Here is a 22,415-nt window from a genome sequence, read left to right as displayed (position 1 = left end):
TCGAATCACAATCGCGATTTGAAACGTTGCGATAGCTAATCACAAGAGGCTGAAATATATATGGAGTATATCATTTCCCCCATCCAAATCAAATGTGTGACTGCCGTCTGTGTGTGATAGTCTTACTAGCCAATTGAGTGTGCACACTTTCATTCTGCCCAATCAAAATTGTGCAACTGAACTAAGCAAAATGCCCACAATAAAACAAACAAACTAACAGGAAAGCACGGACAAGTGGGATGATGACATCTGCTGCTTCAGATAAACAGCACATCAGTATTATAGGAGTATTATAGGAGTATTTTGCTTCCAAAGTCACAGTCACCAAACAAAAGCAGGTAATGTGTCATAGCCTTCGCAGAATTGTTGCCACAGTATGAGGAAATACAACAACCAGCACCTAAAAAAGCACCACAGGCAGCTATAAGAGGAGTGTCTTGCTAAAAAAAAATCAACTGAAAGTATTGCCAGTGACACTCAATACAGTAGCTAGCAACAGCAGAGTACAATTCCCGAGTTGTTTGCAGCTACTGCACCATATGAAAAAACATCACAAAGCCACCCAGAGACAACTAACGCCACATCTCATGACTGTTTGCTCTAGAGAAAAATTAGTGTTTCATTTCTGAATATGTATAAACAAATTTGAATAAAAGTTGCAGTTAATGTCTTTTCAGTTTATTTTTTAACTAACACTCACTGCATTTTAGCAGTAAAAAGCTACGATACAGAATATTGAGCTGAAGTTTGAATACAAAATTAAATCACAAATCAAATTGAAACCACAATATCTGTAGTAAAAAGTAGTCTTAGTAGTCTTGCTGTTATTACTATTATTATTAATTTTTTTTATCTCAGATTAAAGTTATTCATATTTCATTATGCAAATAAAACCAAATACTATCAAAATCATATATTTAAGAATTTATGGTCACACGTTTCATTTATTAACAAGAACAAAAATAAACAATACTTGTACATAATCATAGTTCATCAATATTTACTATTGCATGATTAAATTCTAAAGTTGTGTTTGTTAACATTGTTAATGCACTGCGAGTTACCATGAACTAACTATGAACAACTTTATTTTCATTAACGAATGATAACAAAGACTAATACTTAATAAACGTAGCGTTTATTGTTTGTTCCTGTATGGGTTGAACAATACATCATTTTAGCATCGATATCGCAATGCATGTTCTTGCCATAGTCACATCGCAGGATTAGATCATTTATTAAAGATTAAAAGATAAAGATATTATTTTCAATTATGTATACAATGATGATGACCATGCTATTTTACATTTGATTGTTGACTTTCTGTATTTAAATACTGTTGGACTCTGCAGAAAACTATAAAAAACTGTTTATTTATTAACTTTTGATTGTTATGTATTATCATTTATGCAGATGCACTGCATAGAACAAGACTTGATCATCCCAGTTGATTTAAATTGATGAAATCTTTCCAAATAGAGCTATTCAAATCATCTGGTAAAATTGAATTCATGTCGCAATATCAGAGCTAGACAAAATATCACAATGTAATATTTTTCTAATATCGTGCAGCCATATAACTAAAAGAACCTTATTGTAAATTGTTGTCTATTTTATCTTAATAATAATAAAAATTGCTACAAACTATAACATAACACATCCTAATTTATCAAAAACAAATCAGCTTATTGTTACTGCGCTGAATTTTAATAATCGCCACATCCCTAATAACAGAATCCTCATGATAGACCTTTGCCAGTGTTTGGTCCACTTCCATTTGCCAGCAGTTGGTCAATGACAAAGCATTTGGGCAGCTCAGGATTAAAGGAATAAATCAGGCTCATGGCAAAAAAGCCCCCATTGAGAGTGAGACAGCTTAATGGGCGGTAATGTGCTGAACTCCATGTGAGGTGGAGGCGCTGATCCACCTTTTTGAAATGTGACACTGGTCTGGGGGAGAGAAGGAGGGGCAGAACGACACCATGCTAAACTGACCCGACTTTATTTATTAAACATTGACTTTAGCACACATTATTTATTCTCAAAGATGGAAAGCAGATCAGTTTGAGAATCTGTGTGAACACTTAAATCTAAATATACCATTCAAGTACAAACAACATTCAAACACCAGTGCAAACTTAATTATAAATGGCTGCAATTTGCATGTTTTTTATGCCTTTCATGATCAGTTTTTTTTTTTACATTTGCATCGCCATGAAACATCTTCAGTTTTATTCTTCTTTCAGTGTTATTCTTTCTTGTTACAACAATTAAACTGTCACAGAAGTATGGGGTGACAGGTTATAGTGTGCATATAAACACTGATGTTTATGGTTCAGATTAAAATCGCTGTGTGAAAGCAACTTTATGCTTTATATGAAGGTTGCATCACTTACAGAGTTACACCAATCAAAAAATGTGTTTGTTGCCAAATAATTAGTTCAAGAGATTTAAAAAAAAATGCTGATTCATCTGTGAAACATGAGGTCTGTATGAGTCAGTTACTGAATCCTTATTCAAATGACTATCAATTTGAATTATACAGTAATATAACGTTTTTTTTATCTGCATTAACACTAGAAATACCAAAGCAAACATTCTGACCATGTTAAACATTGCTAAACTAAGGGAAATATATCTATATATACTCTGGCTAGCGTTGGGCGATGTCGACCAATTTGGCATCGTACAATGTCTATTGTAAGACTTTGTGATGGACGATGGCATCATCGTCGTAGGCAGCATGTATAAATTATTTATGAAAAAATAATTCATTCAAAACTAATTAATTGTAGCCTACCGTTTCCACTACCTGACCCGCATGGTCTTTGTTTTACTCATAACCAAATCATAAATAAATAAAGATAATTCACACACAAATTACCACGTCAATCACTTTTTCCACAGGACTCTGACATGAATATGAATCTTTGTCATTATAATAGCGTCGACAAAAAAAGGTGAAAAAAGGTGCACAACCAACATGATGTGCATTTTCAGCTGCAGTGTGGATGAAGATCAATTCAGAAATGCTAGATGAAACGCTAGTGTGGACGTGGATCGTCTATCCACCTAACCCTAAAGCTGAATTTTCATACTGTGAATGGCCATAAAGATCAAGTTGCATTTCGCCGTCCAGTACTGTTTCCCTAGCCTCTGAATAAGTGTGCCTCTGTTGCCTAGCAACTTCCTGCAAGCAAAATTGCTTTTTTTTTTACGGCAAAAACATAACTTTACCTCATGTCTTTCAAAACAACATTTTTACTGTGGTGAAGCCTCTATAAACTCATACATAATTCTATAACTCATACAAATTATAAAATATATTACAAAATAGATCCTATTTTAGGGTAAAGACTTTACAAAAAAAGGTGACAGACATTTAAGTTGCTTGACTACAACAACATTGTGATTCGATAGCGCTTATTAGGGAATCATGGATTCTGTGTTGGAGTCGATGAGAGGGGAATGACACTGAAATTTCCTGATAACCGTTTTAGATTGCACAGATACAGACAAAAAAATTGGGAGTACGGATATGGATTCATGTTATATAATAGATCAGCAGTAATTGGAGTATTTTTAGTCATCATTTTCCATAATTTTTTAATGATATAATTGATTTAATAGTATGATCCATAACATTTATTAAAACTAGTGAACGTAACGTCATCAAACTATATCAACTACATCAAAACTTAAGTTTGTTTAAACCTTTGCTTACTGTTCCTTTGTAATTAATTTTAAAATGAATACTAGAATGAATACTAGAATTATTATTTCACAGTAACAAATATACGTAACTCTAATACAACGGAACAAAAAACTATGAACTAGTAGTAAAGACTAATGATGACAGACTAAGCTTAACTCTCAATAGAAGCTTCAAAATGTAAAGATGAAAACAAAAGTTCAATTTGCTACAGTCTTACATGAACAGTGCTGTTAAAAAATTACAATTATATACATTTTAATACACTTTTAACTAATTTTTGTCGTTGAAATGCTGAGCCTCTAGTAAATGACTTGCTATTTTCTTTAGCTGTCTATGCAGTATCACCGAAGACTCTTGGTGTCTATTTGAAACCAAATGAATAAAAATTGTGATTTTCAGTTTATCCAGAATCATGCAGCTAAAAAACACACCGAGACAAAATAACCCTCCTGACAAAGCAAATCTGACTCGGAGGTCACAAACGCAAGAGCAAACGCTGCATCTACTGGACAAGGACATCTGGTAAAGCCAAAGCAGAATAATCTTGCAGTCATGGTAACCACCTTGACTAAATGTCACGCCGGCTACTGTATTGGCTACGCTCACAAAACAAAGAAGAGGGAGGGGGAAAAGGGATTGAGTTCCATTGATAAACAAAGAAAAAAAGACACACATGTATCAGTCCTGGAGAAACGCTCTTCCATTGTAAAATAAACAACTCAGCATAATAAAACAGTGGGCTGTACGCTTAGTTTAAAGGCTGGCATGTGAGTTGTGCAAGCCGGGCCAGTGTCCCCGTGCCGGCATTGCAGTAAAGTGCAGCGAAGCCTGGCTTTCAGCAGACTGCAGAGCCAGTGAACATGGACACAGCCACTAAACATCTGGACACCAGGCGTAGGGGCTTAGAGCGAATGCCCTTCGGCACCTTCCAGCTGGGCCGACCCAGCATTTCAGCTCCCTATACCTCTTTTGTTCAGCCGCATGTGACCACAAGTCCACTTAGAAACGCAAGAATGCATATTTAAGCTGTATTAATGTGTTCTGCATGTGCACTTGCGCTGTTATTAATCGTCTGTGCTATATAAATAAAATATAAATATAAATATATATATATATATATATATACACACACACACACACACACACACACACACCACACACACACATATACACATATACATATATATATATATATATATATATATATATATATATATATATATATATATACACACACACATATATATATACATACATACATACATACATACATACATATATATATATATATATATATATATATATATATATATATATATATATATATATATATATATATATATATATACACACTAAAAGTCTGTATTGACCTTATATTCTGTAATTTAGAAGTGCGCTCATTTTTGCGATTGTTTCAGAACTCCCAATTCAGTTGGCTATGGGAGAAATGGCTACAAATCGGCACAAAATGGTCAAACTACTTGCGCTGCAATCAAGTTTGTTCATAACTTTAGTCAAAAAGTATAATATAATACGAAAATATCAGTTTGCAATATCAAGCAGCACAACAAGCAGTTTTTAACATCTAAAAATAAATGGAAGTGAACGAGACCGGAAGTCTAGAGCCAAAATTATTCCACTGGCTGCCGTGAAGAATAAGGGCAATAATGTTGGATGTTATACTGGTTTTATAGAACGTTTTGATTTCATTTTATAAACACCTATATATCAGGTAATATGTCATCTATATAAAACAATTTGATGAGTGCTTGTTAGATCGAAAGATAAGACATAGAGTGAGCTGCTGTGGGGAAAGTGCATAATCCGATTTGTCCTAAACATTAGTCATGCTGTATATTAAGGGCTTAACATGTGAGATACAGCTAACGTGTATTGTTTTAGGCGGTTTTCAGATCAGATGAGTTACTTGTGTAATTTAATACTTTAGATTTGCTTTCCATAGCTTGTAACTTACATTTTCACAGGTATGATCTCCATCTGTAAATGTTAGAAACACATGAAAAATATTTACATTCTTCTGTCGGGTACATGAGCCTTCTGCATGAGAGTTTTAGCTCAACTTCAACTTAAGTGAATTGAGTAGGCGGGAGAGCAATAACACAGATAAACTGACTGTATTCTGACTGAAAAATACATTTTCTTAAAATAATTATATGTTATATGTAGATTTTTTATTTTTTTTGTAAAGGGACTATTGTAATCAAGATTTTGTGTATTTAGGTTGTTGCAATATGTGATTTAAACCTTTTTTTATATAATGGTCACGCTGCTTTCATAACCTTTACAATTAGCATTGTTTCATTGGACAACATTGGGCAGAATTAAAAAAAGAAAAGAAAATATAGTAAAACAAATACAGATTTTAGTTTCAAATACAGATATTTGTTCCTAATCATTTATTTATTTATTTTTTATTGAAGGATACTTAAGTTCAATCATTTGGTTTAATTTAAACCAGCACAATTTATGTTTAAAGCTAGGAATAAATTAGATTCTCAAACAATGTCAGGATATTAATCAATTTAAAAAGCTGTATAAATATAAATTATTATAAGATTATAATGATGAATAAAGGTGATTGAAAAAGAATAAAATGAGAAAGGTATGATGAAATTTCAATTAATGGCTGTTTGAAATACTATGTATTTTTTGGGTCTATGTTGTAGGTATGGGCCGGTATAAGTTTTTGATTGTATGATAACCTTGGATAAAAATATCACGGTATTGTGATCAATGCTTTAAAAGTTCTTTTTAAATGTCTGGAAAAAAAAACTTCTCTCATTTAACACAATAGATTTCATTTTAGGAAACATTTATAATATTTTGGAACGGTAAACGTGTCAGGCTAATTAATTAAAATAAGTTATTATCTGCTAGTTTCATTAGTTTCAAAAGCACAGATTTCTCTTCAACACATGAAAAAAAAAATTACCTATACCTCAGGAATGGTATAACTTAAAATTTTAGTTGTTTTAAAACCTTGAATTTCCAAACTGCGAAAAACCTTGAAACCGGTTATCGCCCCATGCCTACTATGTTATAAAAAGTAAATGTACAAATGGAATCAAACAAATAATATGTCAAAGATGCCAAAAGGATAAAATATACCTCTTGTAAAGCTCATATGTCTAATGTAAAAAGAAGAGATAAGTAAAAGAAAAAATAAGTTGAATTAATAGACGAATGATGTGTGTGGTAATGGGGCGAAAATAATAAGCTTGTGCTTTATCCCGCTCCATTTCAACCATGTTGAAATGTATTTTGTTTAAAGAGTTGTTTTGTGTATGATTTTTCTGTTCGAAATAAATCAATCAAATCAAATTTTAAATCCAATTATAAAACAAAAATGTAGAGATACAGCTGAAGGCAAAGCTATTAGCTTTGATAAAAAAATTAATTGCCAAGAGCTGTTTAAATAGAGAAAAAAAAAAGATTAAAAAAAAGAAATGTAAAAATAATAGATTTAATAATGAATTTGTTTTGTTTTTGCCTAATGACAGTAACATTATATTATCTGTAGCCAATCGGTGGAAAAATACAATTTGTTAAAAAGGCTAATAATATTGACCTTAAAATATATTTTATTATTTTATTATTTTAAAACTGCTTTTATTACAGTAAAACTAAAAACAATTACAATAAAACTGTCCATAAAAATGTAAAAAAAATATCTGTGTAAAAAGTCCTGTTAAGCATCACACAAAAAAGAAGAAAAATGATTTACAACTATTATACTGCAATTTTAATACAGCAATGTTCATTCAATATCAAGTTTTACTTAATACATGGCTACCTAACGTTAAAATATTTAACAGAATGCATCAAGTTCATTGAGGTAACTTACGCAAAATTGGTGATGAAACACAAGCGTCTTGTGCCTTCGCTGTATTGCTTTCTCTGACATGAACTAGGCACTAAACTATGTTGACAGAGTTTCCAAGTATTGGGAAAACTTTGAATAATGTCATGGAGTTCATTCATGAAGTTGTGTGAGCACACAGTATGTTGAAGCACACATGCACTTTGGTCAGAGCCGTAATAATGCGATTAAGGTATGCATTTACATGCCTGGTTTACCAATACAATTAGCCTATGCTAAATATTTTAATGCGAGTGCAGTTTACATGATAATGAGCTTAATTACATCAATTAGATAGAACTATGTTTGATTTAAGTAATGTTTAAATGTAATACTGACAAATCTCAACACAGCAACTGTCAACTATAATCCAACGTTGCCAGTATAATACGAAAAAAATATGTTAGTTTGTTTATTTTGCACTTTCTTTCTTTACACAACTGATCTATGAACTCTTCAGCACACACATCAAATAGATTTAATAATAATCTGACACTAAGAATTTAGATCCTTCACAATTACGTGATTCAGACTGGATTGGGGCATAAAACACTTGATCAGATCATCCTTACTCTTATTAAGGTTTTTTTCCATAGATTTTTAATAATAAACAATGTTTTTTGTTTGTTTACATTATGAAACTCACAAAAAAAAAGCCTTAATAATGTGTTTGGTGTGTAGTTTTATACAGGCATTAATCGTCAATAGACAAAATTAGTTATGGAGTCTAAATTAAACTATCACATTGGTTTGAAACTGCTATTAATGACTTTACTAAATTTGTATTTATATGTTTAAATAAACAGTGAAGGTTTTTTTATTTTCATTAATAAGAATTAGATCAAATTTTAATTCCTCTGCTTGTTCCCATAGTTTACACCGAAATGCAAGAAAACAAATGTAAGCTTAGCAATGTGTTCTGGGCCTATTTTCATACTACTATTAATGTACACGACATACATACAGCAATTCTGCCATCCAAGAACCATTGTGATGGGAAAATAATTTCATTAAAGAATTCATTTTGTTGATTTAAGTCATGTCTTGTTTCATTTACCTTATGACATGACAAACGTCATTTGTCATGATTGTTTAGGCCATTTTAAAGTGTTCTGCACATACTTTTACTCTGCCATTAATCCTCTATGCTACATAAATACATACATTCTGTCGACCAATAATACTGTAATGCCTAAATTAACACTTATTGGCCAAAATTAGGAGTCAGATTGATCTGACAATGACACAAACCTAAATGAAGGATTTTTAAAAATGTGTATAAATCAAATTATTTGTTATGAAACACAGATAACCTCATTTGTTTGGCCCCTGAGTGACCACAGTCCACTTTCGAAACACAAGAACGCATATTTAATCCGTATTAATGTGTTCACTGTGTACTTTTGTCCTGCCATTAATCCTCTGTGCTACACAAATTCGTGAATTTTGTAGGACAAAAAAAGGTTGCAAAGATAAAAGACCACTCTTATGGGACAGATTGATAATGTGTGTGGGTGTTTTAAAAAAAAAAAGTGACCCCATCTCAGGGCAGGATGCGTATTTAACATAAACATAACATACATCAGCTTTGGTAAGCCTCTCAAGGGAATAGTTGGCGTAATTAACTGGCTAAAGGTCACAGGACCCTAAACCACCACCGCTTTCATTTCGAGAGAAAAAAAGAAGGGAAATGAAAGCACGTGAGGCCATTTTTCCCGGCTTTCAAACAGGGTGGTGGTGTGGCTTTTCAAAGGAGGTTGGTGACTGTAGCCTCTTTGTGCCAGAGAAAAGCGAGCTCTGCCATATCAAGTGTATGGCGCTGTACAAATGCCCCACTCTACGCCATTGACCACGAAGTCTGTTTGACTCTCTCTGCTGCCCCACCAAAGTTGTGGACATTTATCCCCTCTCTCCCCAAACAGGATGTGCCATTGACCTGGTTTGCTTGAATTGATTAAGGCCACATTCCAAAGCATATTTCCGCTGAGTAAAGCTATGAATCGAATGTTTGTTGCAGCTGAAGACTGGCATACTGTGAGAAACCAAAGCAAATGTTTGCTTCGCTTTTTTTTCTGCAGTGTGAACGCGAAGCAAAATAAATCCATATATTTTTGCAATGGTGCGTTACTTTCACTAGGTCACCGCTGATAGGTTCTCTAAGCAGCACTGTTTACTCCAAAAGATTCTGTTACTGGCTAAGTACACAGGAAAGAAAGAGGAATGCAAGCGTGACAAACCCACTATAATAATATATACACTAGTGTGTACGGGTCAGTGACATGTAAGGGTGTCTACTACATATGGGTTAGTGTACAATACATATAGTGTTTAATGAATATCTTTGTTCTTAATTGAAATAAAGCTTCAATTAAATATGTAAATATTACATGATTTTTTCAGATGCTCAAATTTTAATGTCAAAATAGAAGTTGCCTCAATAACTAAATAAGTTAAAGTTACGAAAACTAAAGATCTAAACAGAAAAATAACAAATTGACTAACTTAAAAGTAAAAATGAAGACAGTGAAATAAAAACCAAATAAAAAAATATTATACTACATAAGAAATGTAAACAAAGATGCTTGGTTCCACACTATTCCTTTATGTTGTCCCAACACAAATCCAACACAATCCAAGACAAAAGTTAACGTAATCGTTTTTACAAATTTAAGTGGATTAAAGATAAAACAAATAAATGGTCTCAAAAAAGTCATTTTTTGAGTGTAGATAGATAAACTATGAATAAACAAACAATATAAAATAAAGTACAAAGTACACGTCCATTATAAAACACTCACAAGACATCAATTTGGACTACTATGCTACTATATGATATATTAAATAGTTCACACAAAAATACACTTTCACTTTCACTTCATAGCATAGTATGTAAACGATGCATAGTATGTAAACAAACAGATTTACGTGTACTAGTTGCAGACGTGATCATGAGGCTTTTTGCACCGAGTTTGAAGCAATCAGAGAACAGCAATGCAGTACATTGATCCTTTTAATATAGCATATTAATGATGAGATCCAAAAATTATAGCATAATATTGAGAGTTAATTTAAAGCTATCTCACGGCCCACCTGCAGGATCGCCGCAGTCCACCGGTTGAATAGCATAAATAAATAGCAATTCGATTTTTTTTTCTCCAAATCTTGAAGCCCTAATCACTATATTTTCTAGATTTCCAACACACATTTCACAACCTAAATTTTGTTATGAAAAAAAGTCTAATTATTTGATACTTTTACAAGAATTTCATACTTTAACGAATACAAAATGAAAAAAAACAAGTGGTCTCTCTCCATATACATCAATGTGTAAAATACAGATATGGATGTGCAGGAAATCCTTACTGTGCACCTCCAAAAACACAACAAAGACTGGAGGAGGAGAAAACTGCAAGAGTAATTGCTCTCATCCAAATTTCTGCAGTGTTTGTGAAAACAGTAGTAATGTCTTGAGGAGATGTCAGCCCACTCCCCTGCTGCGTATACGGCATATCTTTCCAGCATCCCAGAGTAATTGATGAGTTTTCTGCATTTATATGATCCCCCAATCCATAACCATGGTAACTGTTTCGCCGGGGAGCCGGTGAGGGGAAACGCGCCAGCAGGGGAAACTGATAACAGACATGGCCGTCCCGACTCAGCATGGGTAAACCCAGAGCCTGCATGTCTGGAGGGACTTTAAAGATACTTTGTGCCAAAGCTGGCCCATCAGTACACGTTTTAGCCTTTTATGTTGACAAGAAAGATGCTGCTGTAATGACGCTCTTTATTTTCTCACACTAATGCAGGACTATTGGGCCCCAATCAGGCCATCCGGTTATAGAGGCTCTTACTGCCAAAGAGCCACTGCCAAAGGTCCAATTTCATGCCTCAGCCTTAATTGTCCAAAGAGGCTTGTTTAGATGACCGAACACAGCATGAAGAAGAACTGTGCAAGCTAGAGACTCCGGTTTCACATTTAAAATTAAATTAAGGAACAGATCGCTTCCCTACATTTCTAAGGTGGTTCCTCATGCAACAAGGACAAACACAAGCATAAACACTTTCTGCTTAACTATAATTAAAGATCTGCTGCTTTGAAAGTGTGGCTAATGCTAATGATAATCAATAACTCTTTTTATTTGGAAGGATCTGACTAATATATTGATCCATAAATAAAGAACTTGATGTGACTTTTTTGTGGAAATTAACAGACACTTAAATAAAAATTTTGAAGTGGATTTCTAAATATTATACCATATAATATAATATATAAATATAATACCATATTACAAAATCAAATCTTAGCTTAACTGCAAAAAGCAAACTTCTGAAATCCTCTTATTTTCACAGTGATTTTCACAAGACAGTCCCTTTAGACCAGGGGTGGGCAAACTGTCCTGGAGGGCCGGTGTCCTGCATAGTTTAGCTCCAACACTAATCATTTAATATGAATATGTCAATAACTCAATTTTGACAAAAAATGTCAGATAGAAAGTTATAATTCTAAGGTGACGAAGTGTCTATATTAGGGGTCACCAAACTTTTTTCTGGATGGCCGGTGTCCTGCAGATTTTAGCTCCAACCCTAATCAAACACACCTGAACAAGCTAATCATGGTCTTACTTGGTATACTTGAAACATAGGCAGGTGTGTTGAGGCAAGTTGGAGCTAAACCAAGGGACACTGGCCCTCCTGGACCGAGATTGGTGACCCCTGGTCTATATGTTTTGGTTGTTCATTTTCAAAACAACTGAATTCCTGAAAATGAAAACTTTAAAGGTGCCCTATTATGCCTCTTTTCATAAGATGTGAAATAGGTCTGAGATCCCTACAGTGTGTGTGTGTTTGTGTGTGAAGTTTCAGCTTAAAATACTGAACAGATGTCTTTTTATATCTCTTTCGAACTGTCCGTTATAGACATTGATCAGAATTTTGCCATTCTGTTCTCTTTAAATTCAAATAAGATCGTGCTCCCAGCCAGAGGGTGGAGCTCCAAATCCCTGTGTCTCAGTAGCTATGTTTTCATCCACCTTATTTTATGCGCATTCTAGTTGATGTAAATGCCAAGATGCGCATACATTTTAAAAATGCTCAAAAAAACCTATGCGCACAACTAAGTGGGATAAGCTTTTTATTCGTTAAGAAAAGATGCGCATAAACTATGATGGAAACACTTTTAATGAACAAATTCCAGTATGCGCATTAAAAAAAGTTAGGTAATTTTGTTATAAGAGATCATGTGATGATAATGTGTGTGAATGGACATGCAAACAGGCTGAGCACTTTGTAAAACATCTAAAATGTTGTTTTGGTCTGTAATTAGTTTTTATATTATTAATGACCTCCAGAACTGTCAAAAGCATCTGTACTCCATGTCTCACGCCTTCAAACGCTACTACGCATTCAGTGCGTGTCAGCGTTGCGCAAGTAATTTATGAATGAAGAAAAGATTTGACGAAGCTTCTCCTACCGCAGTAAATTCTGTTTGTACTGTTAATATTTGGTGCCAGATAATCAGGAAGTGTCGATTTTGTTCTCTTTGACTCATTGGATGGAAACGCTGCTTTATTCGCACATCTTTTATGCAATATTCCAGTTCTGCACATAAATTTAATTTGCATTTTTTAATGGAAACTTAGCTAGTGAGATCGTCACTAATAGGCGGGACTTCCCCCCACCCCCGAGACTTTACCACCCCCATCCCCCACCCCCCAATGACACGTAGAATATCAATCAAAATACTTGTGCAGAATGTTTTAATCAATTGTTATTTTACCACTAGAGGCTGGGTATATTTACACACTGTTGGCACACAACTGTGTCTAAACCCTTTATAAAAGTGATTTTTGCATAATCCCCTTAAAAAAAAAAAAAAAAAAAAAAAAAAAGAGTTTCAAAGAGCAGTCATTGCCATTCTGTAAGCTACAAATAACCATTTCATTAAAATGTAATGCACACACGTATTACATATTCAGTTTAAAGGCAAACTGGCTAATTGAAAATTAAAAAAAAAACTGCTAACTACAGCAGTGTTCTTTACAAACTGATATTGCCAGCTACTGGCCTGGCATGCATTTTTTTGTTCTTGTACTGGTCTTAGATCTGTGTGAACTTGGAATATTTGAAAGCATTTCATTTTTATCTACATTGTTACTGTATAAACATGCCCTCAGAGTAGTGGGGAAAGAAAAAATCCACAATACAATTGTAATTATTTATTTTATTGTACTTAATCTGTTGACATTTTTAGATTTCAAATAAAATACAAATCATGAAAGGACTTTTTTTATGCACTGATTTCTATTGTTGTCATATTTCTATTATTTGCTAATTTAATTCTGAAAATAAATATTTATTTATTAAAAATGCCATGTACGTAATCATTTCTCCAACGAAACGAAACAAAAATGTTGAACCTCTTTGTTCAAAGCTCAGATTTCTGTTTTTGAAATGTATGCAAATTAGTGCATATTTAATTATATAATCCCTCATTTGCATCAACGCATAACATTTCAGAAATCTTGCAATCCGAAAAATTCTAATGCAATCAATCAACTGGGAAAATTTATTTGCTGGCTTTTTTTTTAGCCTATTCTCCTATGATGTCTTGCCCTAAAGCTGCACTGAATAGCAAATCAAGAGACATAAACCTTTCAACGACACACATTAAAGCTGGGGGGCCAAATCTGCAAGATATCACTTCTAAATTTTCCCACAGTCCTCTGTGTGATTTCATTCCTTTATCAGATGTTTCACAGGGGTTTTGTTTGTACGTGCCTCATGTGGCTCTGCTTTGTGATAGCAGCTGATCAGCGTCTCTGCCGTGCACCAGGATCAGGTGGCCAAGCACAATCTCTCCCCCCCACCCCAAACCATTCTGGGCTTCAGTCCATGGAATAACATCATGAGCCACAACCTGGAAAAACAACGAAGCGCACTGTTCGCAAGCTACAACATAGCAGAGTAACAACTTCAGGCCATGTGGGAGTTGTAATGTGTTGAAATGCATTGCTGTGCTGTGACTGATAGCATCTTACTTAAATATGTAGCTATGGGAACAATAGCTGCGTGACAGAGATTTCACACAGGAATGCAAACTTAACTGGTTTAACGGGAGTCAGAAGGATTCTACAGAAATCATTATATTTATTAGTACTGAGTCAGTAATTGCACAAGCAAATAAGGCAGGGATGCACTCATATGAAAACTGTGGCTGATAACCAATATACATGCATAAATATAAATAATTACATAATTGTCCTGTGCCTGATTACAAAAACAAAACAAAAAGATTTTTTTGCAGAAGCAGAGATGCACCAATATGGGACCAATAATTAAGACAGATAACAATAACAATAGACCTTTTTCACACTTTCCGGTTTCTCAGTAGTGGAAGCCCTAATAGTTGGGAAAACTTAAAGTGCAGTGACTTGGAGAATACAACAAATATTTTTTTACAATCTTAATTAAATCCAAATAAATGTTCATATGTTTATATGTTTATATGTTTATATATATATATATAAACTTTATATATAACTTTAAAGGACTTAAGATGCTGATTACCGTTAAACACGTCGTAACAGGCTTACAAAAGGGTCCATTGGAAACAAATAGTGGACAACAGATATTGTTTAAAATAGGGATGCTCTGATCGATCGGCATCAGCCAATAATCCCATGTCATGACTTGAACGAACGGTATACTCGCTGATCTGGCTGATTTCATGAACTGTTCACTGTTTGTTTATGAGTTTACAAGCAGAGGACACATAAGAACTGAAAACTTTTAACATATCAAAACTGAATGCTCTGTGTTTTCATTCAAGTTCATTATACTCCAGCTGGAAATATTAGGGAAATAAAAAAACTTAAATATTTTTTAAAACTTGAATATTTAATAATGTAACTTGCTGTAATATAGGCATTGTACTAAGCAGTAGTTTATGTACCTATTTCCTTTCAGTAAAGAAGTAATGGATTCAAATGTGTGCATTTTAACTCCTTATGCATCCTTAGCGCTTCAAACTTCATGTTGAAATCTTCCATGATTTGCAATTTTTCCAAATTGCTTTATTAGTGATATTTCTTGCCAATTTTTAAAATCTGTTTTTATCTATTTTTTCTGTAAAGGTGATGACATGTCCACACTAAATGATTAAGTATCTTGAGTATATTAAGCTTAAGTATCATACTTGGACTGAAAATGTGCTTTATGCATTGTAAAGCTTGAAGCATCAGAATTGGTACTCGATTGGCCGATCACCAAGATAAGGAATTGGTACTCGTTATCGGCTGCAAAAATCCTAATTAGAGCATTCATATTTTAAAACCTTAACTCTAGAGAACAAGAAAACAGAGAAAACAAAAAGATCTTTTTTTTTTTTTAAACATTTAAAAATTACAATTCTGATGTCCTCTTTTCTTAGTGGCAAACTCCCACACTGCCAACATCTCATCTTCCCTCTAGCAAAACTCTTCTAAAACATGTGTCTGATGAATGCAGCATGTCACATCACGTCAAAAGCACCAATCAAAACCCTCACGGCCAGCAGCACGGATCTGGAATGGATCAACCATCAAAAAGAATTCCTTACTTATCAGCCGATAATTAATTTGCTTATCAAGTCTCTACCATTAAAAACAAGCATTTATATTCTGATACTGATTGTGCACCCGTAAAATAATGTATGATAAAAAATTTCATGCAAGTGAACGTGCAACCGAGGCTAATGACATTTTTATTTTTACAAAAATTCAATTCAAGTGAAATGTCCAACGAGAGGTGCAAATAAGCATTTCTGATTGTAAATGTATTTGTGGCAACATTCACGGTGCATTCACATGTCATAATAAAATATTCCAACCTGTAAAAGCATTTAATATTAAATTATTAGTGATGCACCGAAATAAAAATTCTGGATACCCTTGGATATAATAAACACTGAAAATAAAATGCTTTGTAAAAATCATTTATTACTTTATTAAGTTATATAATTTTGTAACATTTTGCTTTTGAACTCTGTTTTAAAAAAAAACAAGCCAATAAAATACTTACATCATATCGACAGTGACAAGTTGCAGCATTGCCATGACAGCACAGTAGCACTATTACAAGCAGCAAGATACTACAAGCATTCTACAAAGAAATGTCCTGCCAGCCTATTATTCGAGAAGAATCTGTTTGTCTGGTGAACAAGCGCAGTTAATGCAAAGTATACAAGAACACGAGCTAAATATCCATAAAGGACGATACTGAGCTATTTTGAACTTTATCCGCCTGTTGAACTTGCAATTTAGTCAACACAGCAACAAACCAGCATTTGCGTGGTACAGTTAAATTCATGGGTTTTACAGTACAGGGCTTTCCCTGCCTGATGTGAAAGTCACTAATTTAAGACTAATTTAGTCCAAAACACGAAAATAAAATTATGGTAATTATGACAAGATGTGAACACAGCACACTGACTCATGCATTTATCAAATGAACAATAAAAAAGAATGCTAAAGCTTTGCAGCTTTAATTCTACAAGTGCTGATAATGCTAATAACAATATATTGCACAACAAAAATTAATTATTGTGACAGCCAGGCCTAAGCTTTACGTATGTGATAAAAAAGTGCAAAGCTTTACCAGGTGAGCTACTAAGCAAGCTTACAACAGTGAAAAACAAATGCAATATAAAAAACTCAAGTGACTGAAACCTTCTTAAATAATAATTCAGAAGCCATGTGCTATAGGAAGTGTTTTGAGATGTTAACCATATTCTGCTAGCAACCAAATGTAATATTTTTGAATAATGAAATGATAATAAGCAACGTAATTATAACATGAAGTCCTCTTTTGTTTGTTTTATTAGCTAAAGATATGTTTTTCTGGAGTTTTGTAAAAGTGTTGATAGAGGCATATATATATATATATATATATATATATATATATATATATATATATATATATTTTTAGCAAAAGTAGTGTAATTGGGATTTACTTAGGTTTTATATAATGCTTGAAATTCAAACAGAGTTTTTTGGAAAAAAAAATCATTTGCACCCAAAATTGCTTTGCTGATAGAAATGGGCCTGTAATTGCATTGCAGAGTGAAGACGTCCAACTAGAAAATCTGCTTCACACAAAATGCCTAGGGCAAGCTAGCATGTGTGTTCTATAAGCAAGGATAAATCGCATTGGCATGTCCTAAAAACATACCAAAAAAACACTGAAACACAACACAGACTGTGTAAACAGTTAGACAACCAGATAAACTGAAGCTATGGAAACATTTCCATATTTTCGCACATCATTTAAGTGAATTCACACAGGAAAACACATTCTGAATTCCTCACTAAGTGTCTTGGAATCTTTAATAATGTGATCTTGCCTATGTCATCTGACTCCCATTAGAGACAATGCATGTCTGCCGGGCATGCGAAAAGATCAAAAGCCACAACAAGATAATGTTGTGATCACTGGGAGTAGTTCGCAAAATTACCACACAACCGTGACTATCAGCAAACTGGGAGCAAGGCCCCCCTGCTGCCTCTAATGTCCTCTGTGGCCATTTGGTTTACTGAGCAATTTGGAGTTTATCTCGCCTTCGATTGCTGTCAGCTATTTTGGGGACATTATTTACTTCACCGGCTGTGCAATGGTCTGTCTGGGCATCAAAATTCCAAGGGCACTACGTAAGAATACATGGGCGATTCTTCACTTGGAGGCACTTTGGGCTATATGTGAAACTCATAAAATGCTGTCCGATGTGTGCTAAGCATTTATAACATAAGGATCTGACTACGGTCAATCAAACCGTTTAAAAAGACACAGAACAAAGCATTTTCAGTCCATAATATTGTAATAACAATGAAAACTACTTAGTAACTTCAGTCATTTTACTAACTGAAAGAGTACTGTTGACGCTGCTAACTAACTTTGCCATCTGGAGAAACATAAACAACGAACATTGATCACATACTTACCAAATCCATAGAGACAGGACTATCAAAATTAACTGGAACCGCGTCTTTTCAAAAAGAAGCCGAGTGGCAAATTCTAATTTGACTATTTCCAGATTCGAAAAAACTCTTGTATAGAAAAAATGTTCCTTACAAACATATTTTTGACGACGCAGTGGCGCAGTAGGTAGTGCTGTCGCCTCACAGCAAGAAGGTCGCTAGTTCGAGCCTCGGCTGGGTCAGTTTGCACTTCTGTGTGGAGTTTGCATGTTCTCCCTGCGTTCGCATGGAATTCCTCCAGGTGCTCTAGTTTCTCCCACAGTCCAAAGACATGCGGTACAGGTGAATTGGGTAGGCTAAATTGTCCATAGTGTATAGTGTGAATGAGTGTTTATGGATGTTTCCCAGAGATGGGTTGCAGCTGGAAGGGCATCTGCTGAGCAAAAACATGTGCTGGATAAGTTAGCGGTTCATTCCGCTGTGGTGACCCCAGATTAATAAAGGGACTAAGCCGAAAAGAAAATGAATGAATATAACATATTTTTGTCACGTGTTAGTAGGGTTGCTCAATATTGGAATTCGATACTAAAATTTTAAAAACGTCCATTTCCCGCTGACATTCTTAAACAAACTCACTACTGTTTAACCAGATACCCAGTGTAACCACAGACACAGGGAAACCGGAGCGTTTTAAAGCCGTGATTCATCAGCGGATCACTCGTATGTCAGCTTATAATCAAAACCAGCTGATCGACACTTTGAAACATTCCACTTAAATGTAACACTGACGACCCATTTCTCCAAATAATTATTCTACTACTTATTATTCTACGAATTCTGGTTGGCAACACAGCGTGGCATCTCTCTGAACATCGTAACTGGTAAAAGGAGTCTTTGAAGCTATATCATGCAAATTAATGAAGTTGCACCTCGTTCACAATAGAGTTCGCTGATTGGTTTGAACCAAGTCTTTCTCATGAATTAATGCTGAATCAATGATATCACTTTGTCACGGCCGGTATAAACAGCCAATATTCACGCTGGATCTTGCACAAAGATCTCATCGCTGTGACATAGCTTCAAAATGTTTTTTTCAAACTGAAAGAACGAATTTGCTCTAAACAATGCAAAAACAATCCATTTTCATTTTTTTGCTAAAAATATGAGTCCTAACAGTGTTTCTAGCAATGCGGGAAATATAAATGATTGTCAACATCTCAAAAAATGTGTTTTGGTGTTTTTTGACCCGTTCCATTCTAATCAATTAGAAGAATAAAAGACTTATCAATTTATAATTATTTATTTGTTTTGTTCAGTTGAACACAAAATAAGATATACTGAAAAATGTTGAAAACCTGTAACTATTGACTTTCATAGTACACTGTAAAAAATGCAGTTATTTTACCCCAGTTGAATAAAAACAATAACAGCTGCTAATTTACAGAAATTTACCATAAAATATCAGCTGTTAAATTACAGAAATGTATCTTAAAATAACAAGTATTAAATTATTGAAATTTACCGTAAAATAACAGACGTTAAATTACAGAAATTTACCATAAAATATCAGCTATTAAATTACAGAAATTTACTATAAAATAACAGACGTTAAATTACAGAAATTTACTATAAAATAACAGACGCTAAATTACTGATAAACCATAAAATAACAGATGTTAAATTACTGAAATTTACTATAAAATAACAGGGATTAAATTATTGAAATTTACCATAAAATAACAGACGTTAAATTACAGAAATTTACTATAAAATAACAGACGCTAAATTACTGATAAACCATAAAATAACAGATGTTAAATTACTGAAATTTACTATAAAATAACAGACGCTAAATTACTGATAAACCATAAAATAACAGATGTTAAATTACTGAAATTTACTATAAAATAACAGGGATTAAATTATTGAAATTTACCGTAAAATAACAGACGTTAAATTACAGAAATTTACCATAAAATATGAGCTATTAAATTACAGAAATTTACTATAAAATAACAGACGTTAAATTACTGATATACCATAAAATACAGACGTTAAATTACAGAAATTTACTATAAAATAACAGGCACTAAATTACTGAGAACCATAAAATAACAGATGTTAAATTACTGAAATTTACTATAAAATAACAGATGTTTAATTACTGAAACTTACCATAAAATAACAGACGTTAAATTACTGATTTACCATAAAATAACAGACGCTAAATTACTGAAATTTACTATAAAATAACAGACATTAAATTACTGATATACCATAAAATAACAGACGTTAAATTACTGAAATTTACTATAAAATAACATTCCCTAAATTACAGAAATGTAAGGAAATTTCTGTAATTTTAATATCTGTTACTTTACTGTACGATTTTTTCCCGGTAGCTGGGGTAAAACAACAATTTTTTTTACAGTTCTTTTTTCCTACTATTGATGTCAGTAGTTAAAGGTATACAACATTCTTTAAAATATCTTCTTTTGCATTCAACAGGAAAGAAATTGGTCCGGATTAGGTCAAGTGTGGATGGTAGAATTAATTTTTCTAAAACTAATTCTCTTTAATATAATTTAGCTGGCAGACAGATAACTTAAAAAGAAATGAACTGCTATGGAAATAAAATTCCTAAAAATGACATCTTTAATAATGACAATTTGTAAAACACAATAAAAATAACAATAAAATGAATACACCATTATCAAATATAGATCTGAAAACCAGATATATGTGCATATTTATAAAACAAATAAGTTAAAATTAATATGGTAGGGAACAGTTAGGAAAATGTAATCGCATTACAAATTAGGAAAACGCAATTAAAGAGATTCCACAAAAGATGACCCTTTAAAACAGTATTGATTGTCTAACAAAAATCTATAAACTCCACCTAAGAGACTAAAAAACTGAAAAATCTTCCAAACACATCTACTTGTAAAGCGAATATTCAATGTAAGAGAGCTGTAGGTTGTAAAAGTACTCTTGACATGGTTTTGAACATGGGACTTGCAAATGTGAAAAACATCTGTAAAATATTAAAGGGGAGGGGCCGGGGGCATGCTTTTACCCTCAATTACTCTTGAATTAGTTGCTGTTTTTAGGGTCTCAAGCGGAATGAACTGCCAAAATTAGCAATTTTACAATGCAGCCTGCGTTCTCATCACACACAAGTAAACACAAAAGTTGTGGGTTGCCAAAGTGTGTAACTATAAACAGCCTGTGCTGTAGAAAGAGGAAGGGCTATAGATTGAACCACATAAAACACAGGGATCCAAACTGATGCACAGGCTTAGGATAAGAACGGATTATTGTTTTTTTATGCACTGGCATGGAAAAATGCGAGGTCCACATATATAAAGCCAACTCGGATTGTGGTAAAATGAATGATTTAACAAAACAAGCGTAATGCATTTCCGAGCAAAGCAGGATATCACAAGCCAGCAAGCATCCTCACAGACTTCAAGCCCACCGGTGTCCCAGATAGCCGGATGGCTAATGCCCCACATTCCCCATTCCAGTCTTACATCAACATATAACACCATAACAAACACAAATTACCCCCATAGTACATTACATTTTGCAAAATAAGCATAACACCGACATGTAAACGTCAAACCGAGCGCGCGATAAGCTAGAAAAATTGCATCTCTTTACCTCGCGCGATCCTTGCGTTTCTTCAGAAGGTGTGAAAATATCCCCGATGAGTATCGCTAAGAAATACCTTGCACTGTACTATTGAATTCACAGCTTGTGGACATGTTTATCTGTCTTCCCAGCCGCTGATTAGAGGTTTTATCGTCGTCTCTTCCCATCCGTCGCTCTCTTCCCGTGTTTAGGTTAAAGCACTCGCAGGAAAAGT

General features: G+C 33.8%; 1 protein-coding gene across 2 annotated transcripts in view; it reads right to left on the bottom strand.

Annotated features, from left to right (window-relative positions):
* The window catches only part of nckap5l (NCK-associated protein 5-like), a 54,278-nt gene extending 31,863 nt beyond the window's left edge, over nucleotides 1-22,415 (bottom strand). For both annotated transcript variants that reach the window (XM_005162212.6, XM_021469964.3), the window contains exon 1: nucleotides 22,211-22,415. The gene's annotated coding sequence lies outside the window, so the exon portion shown is untranslated. The remainder of the gene's footprint in view (nucleotides 1-22,210) is intronic.

Source organism: Danio rerio, chromosome 23 (assembly GCF_049306965.1).
Source record: "Danio rerio strain Tuebingen ecotype United States chromosome 23, GRCz12tu, whole genome shotgun sequence".
In the NCBI taxonomy this organism is placed as follows: Eukaryota; Metazoa; Chordata; class Actinopteri; order Cypriniformes; family Danionidae; genus Danio; species Danio rerio.
The sequence above is the reverse complement of the archived record's forward strand: the minus strand, read 5'-3'. Positions and strand labels throughout refer to the sequence as shown.